The sequence below is a fragment of the Bos taurus genome, chromosome 13 (assembly GCF_002263795.3).
Source record: "Bos taurus isolate L1 Dominette 01449 registration number 42190680 breed Hereford chromosome 13, ARS-UCD2.0, whole genome shotgun sequence".
In the NCBI taxonomy this organism is placed as follows: Eukaryota; Metazoa; Chordata; class Mammalia; order Artiodactyla; family Bovidae; genus Bos; species Bos taurus.
Window position 1 is genome coordinate 68342835 of NC_037340.1, and position 5209 is coordinate 68348043.

Sequence of the window (5209 nt, forward strand, 5' to 3'; positions counted from 1 at the left end):
ATGGAGAAACAGGCACAGAGAACAGACCTATGGACATGCGGGGAGGGGAGGAGGGAGAGGGTGAGATGTATGGGGAGAGTAACATGGAAATTTACATTACCGTATGTAAAATAGATAGCCAATGGGAATTTGCTGTATGCCTCAGGGGACACAAACAGGGTCTCCGTGACAATCTAGAAGGGTGGGATGGGGAGGGAGATGAGAGAGAGGTTTGAGAGGGAGGGGACATGGGTGTACTTATGGCTGATTCTTGTTGATGTATGACAAAAAACCCACAAAATTCTGTAAAGCAATTATCCCTTAGTTAAAAAAATAAAAAAAAAGATTATAACAAAATACCATTTCAAACCCATTCAGTTGAGAGAAATGAAGTCTGTGTCCATGCATGAGAGCACGTGGTCTACAGAATACATTCTAAAAAAAAAAAAAAAAATTATTTGGCTTTGCTGGGTCTTAGTTGTGGCATGTGGGATCCTCATTGTGTCATGGGATCTCTAGCTGCAGCACAGGGGGATCTAGTTCCCTGAACAGGGATCAAACCCAGGTCCCCCATACTGGGATCTCAGAGTCCTAGCCACTGGATCACCAGGGAAGTCCCTTGGCTTTGTGATTTTTCAGGCAGATATTCATTCATTTATGCATGCATGCTTAGGCTGAAGCAGTGGAGTCTGACTTGAGTAGGTTAGAATATCAGTTTTCCCGTTTTTGTCATTGTGCAAAAATGTTACTCAGTAGCTCTGTCTTCCCCTTAAACTAGGATATTAATGGAAGCAGACTCACAGAGTCATTGTGAAGATTCGATGAGATGCTATGATAGAGTGCCAAACCCAGAGCCTGGCACATAGCAGCACACCCTCAGACCATTTCATTTCTCATCCACTTATGAGTTAGGATGTTGGCAAGTGATAAGTGCAATAAAGAGACACCTGTAACACAACAATGGCAGTGACAGCCCTGGCTGGCCTCCTTAACTACTTTTTTCCACTTGGGTAACTATATACCCTGGGCTTCTCAGGTGGCTCAGTGGTAAAGAATCTGTTTACCGATACAGGATACTCAGGTTTGACTCCTGCATCGGGAAGATCCCCTGGAGAAGGAAATGGCAACCCACTGAGCCATTCTTGCCTGGGAAATCCCATGGACAGGGGAGCCTGGCAGACTACAGTCCATGGAGTTACAGAGTCAGACATGACTTAGTGACTAAACAACAACTATATACCCTATATTCCCAAACCCTGAGAAATCTGAGTCCATGGAGATCTGTCCATAGGCACTGGAGGCTTCCTGGTTACCTGTCTTTAGCCCTCATAGAACAACATCGTAAACCAGCAAATGCCAGACAGTGGGGGGAGGGTGGGGTTGCATCTCGTGGATTCCCCCTTGTGAGTGGTAATTGTGCTTGCGCTGCCAGTTCAGACTTCTCTATTTAGCCTGCACTCCAGTCTCACCGGCGATTCTCCTGAGGCCACCAATGAATGTGGCTTAAATGGAAAATGTTGTTTGTGCATGCAGCGTCAATGAAGATGTTATTAATACAGTCTCAGAAGACAGCTGCTGCCAACCTGCTGGAGAAATTGCAGCCACAAACAGAGTCTGATCGGTCGTCCCACAGTTTCAGGGCTGGGAGGCACTGCAAAGTCCTCAGGTCTAGCCCATTTGTGATGTTTAAGGCCCACTGTCCTGGGGCCATCTCACTTGGGCTCCAGTGACTCCAAGGGAAGGGAATCTCTCCTTAATTATAGCTCCTATTGTGGCTTTTTCCATCTCTGGGAAAATCTGTTCATTATAATTTTTTTTTTCCCTAGCACTGGCTTTAAATTTGCTTTTTCAGAATGTCATCTCATTGATGCTAATTCAGATTCTTGTCATTACCAGGTACAACTAAAAGCTCTCTTACCCATGGTAGCTTTGTAGATTGGAAGAAGACTGCTGTGGCTCTGGGGAGATTTCTCCACTGGCAACTTAAGCATTCCCAGGCCTCTTTATCTCAGATTCATATCCCATCTCCACCTTGGACAAGCTGTGGGATGTTGGGGAAAATATCTAACCTCACCCAAATCTCAATTTTCTTAAGTAAATGGGGCATGCATATTTATATATCTATTTAAAATTGTATGTAGCTTGGAGAGAGGTGAAGTTAAATGAGCTAAATTATAAGGTTTTAGACAATGCCTGGCATCTAAGAGGCACTTAATACATATTAGTGATCATTCAGTTCTGTACAGTCGCTCAGTCGTGTCCGACTCTTTGTGACCCCATGAATCGCAGCACGCCAGGCCTCCCTGTCTAGCACCAACTCCCGGAGTTCACTCAGACTCATGTCCATCGAGTCGGTGATGCCATCCAGCCATCTCATCCTCTGTCGTCCCCTCCTCCTCCTGCCCCCAATCCCTCCCAGCATCAGAGTCTTTTCCAATGAGTCAACTCTTTGCATGAGGTGGCCAAAGTACTGGAGTTTCAGCTTTAGCATCAATCCTTCCAATGAACCCCAGGACTGATCTACTTTAGGATGGACTGGTTGGACCTCCTTGCAGTCCAAGGGACTCTCAAGAGTCTTCTCCAACACCACAGTTCAAAAGCATCAATTCTTTGGCGCTCAGCTTTCTTCACACTCCAACTCTCACATCCACACATGACCACTGGAAAAACCATAGCCTTGGCTAGACAGACCTTTGTTGGCAAAGTAATATCTCTGCTTTTGAATATGTTATCTAGGTTGGTCATAACTTTCCTTCCAAGAAGTAAGCATCTTTTAATTTCATGGCTGCAATCACCATCTGCAGTGATTTTGGAGCCCCAAAATAAATTCTGACACTGTTTCCACTGTTTCCCCATCTATTTCCCATGAAGTGATGGGGCCAGATGCCATGATCTTAGTTTTCTGAATGTTCAGCTTTAAGCCAACTTTTTCACTCTCCTCTTTCACTGTCATCAAGAGGCTTTTTAGTTCTTCTTCACTTTCTGCCATAAGGGTGGCGTCATCTGCCTATCTGAGGTTATTGACATTTCTCCCAGCAATCTTGATTCCAGCGTGTGCTTCTTCCAGCCCCGTGTTTCTCATGATGTGCTCTGCATATAAGTGATCATTACCATTGCTGTTTGTCACTGGGCTTTGAACATAATGCCCCAGGTGTGCTCTGACTGCCCCAGATTCCCAACTCATCAGGTCTATAAGCTTGTTGTGAATGGCCTGGTCTCTGCCTACCTTTCCACCCTCATCTCTCACTGGTTCTTTCCTTTTGGCCACACTCCATTCATATTCACATTCTTCTATGTCTGTGCTTGTGCTAAACTCTTTCCTACCTTGGGGTCTTCACTTCTACTGTCTTCTTTTTGTGGTATGCTCCTCCTTCTCACCTGGATGCCCATAATTTTCATCACTGTTCCTTTCTCATTGTCATGTCACACTTTTCTAAACCCCACTTTCCAAAAGAAGCTTCCCTTGATCTTCCATTTAACAATTTTTTCAATATATTTCTCAAACCATACCCTGCCTATGTTCCTCATAACAGCCATCAAAATATGCAAGTATATATTTGCCTGGGTGTTTAGCTTGTTTAATTTTTTTTTTTCACTGCTAAAATGTCAGCCACAGGAACACAGGGAAAGAGTCTTTTTGTATATTTTAAAATATTTTTTCTCAACCTGCTATAATGGAAAAATCTAAACATAAAGAATCTTTGAAAGAACTGTAAAATGAACCTCCATATACACATCCCTTATATCATACAATATTTTAATATTATATCTTTAACACATGTTTACCCATCTGTGCCCTCTCCCTCCCTCCATCCATCATTCTTATTACTTGATGCATTTCAACCTAGCGTGAAGACATCAGTATACTTCATCCCTAAGCACTGCAGCATGTCCGTCATTACGAACCACAGTTCAATATTCATTTATGATTTCTTCTTTGTTCTTCAGGTAAGATGCACATAGCGTTAAATGCACAAGTATTAAGTGTACAGTTTGATGAGTTTTGAAAATGTACACCGATATAACTCAAGGGGCTTCCCTGATAGCTTAGCTGGTAGAGAATCTGCCTGCAGTGCAGGGAACCTGGGTTCGATCCCTGGGTCAGGAAAATTCCCTGGAGAAAAAAATGGCAAATCACTCCAGTATGCTTGCCTGGACAACCTCATGGTTAGAGGAGCCTGGCAGGCTACAGTCCACGGGGTCGCAAAAGTTAGATATGACTTAGCGACTATATAATCCAATATAACCCAAGTCCCTATCAACACAGAAAACTTTAATGCCACCCAAAAAAGTTTCCTTGTGTCCCCTCTTAGTTAAACTTCAACTCCACTCATCCTTGAGGCAACTGCTATTCTGATCTTTTTTGATATTGATTAGTTTTTCTTTTTCTAGAATTTCATATAAATGGACTGATAGAGTATGTATTCTTTTTTGTGGGACTTCTTTCATTCAACATAGTGTTTTTAAGATTCTTCCAAGTCGTGACATATATCGATAGCTCATTCTTTTTATTGCTGAGTAGTATTCCATTGTATGGATATATGTTTATACCATAATCTGTTCTACTGATAGACATCTGGGCTACTTTTTATTTCTGACTATTATGAATAAAGAGGTTCTATGCATTCTATTATATTCTATTACATTCATTTATTTTGTTTTTGGTGATTAAAATGAAGAGGCCACAGATTACATTTATTTATCTTAGGTAAATAGCTGGGAGTTAGGTTTCTGGGTCATAAAGTAAGTATAAGTTTAGTTTTATAAAATACTGCTGGAGGGACTTCACTGGTGGTCCAGTGATTAAGAATCCATCTGCCGGTGCAGGGGACATGGGTTCAATCCCTGGTCCGGGAAGAACCCGCATGTTGTGAGGCAACTAAGCCTGAAGACCACAACTACTGAAGCCCTAGCACCATAGCAAGAGAACCCACTGCAATGAGAAGCCAGCACATTGTAACCAGAGAGTAGGCCCCACTTGCCACAATGAGGGAAGGCCCTCACACAACAATGAAGACACAGTACAGCCAAAAATAAATAAATGAATACAGTAAAAAGTAAAACATCCCCAAAGTTGTTGTACAAGAGTTTATTTTATTCACTAACATCAACCGGCTAGTGAGTCTGGCACCAAATCAGTGTCTAATAAATATTTGTGAAATTAATGAAAAGAGAACATAAATATTAGTATAGTGACTATTCTAACCTTTTCCTACTATTTTACTAGTTA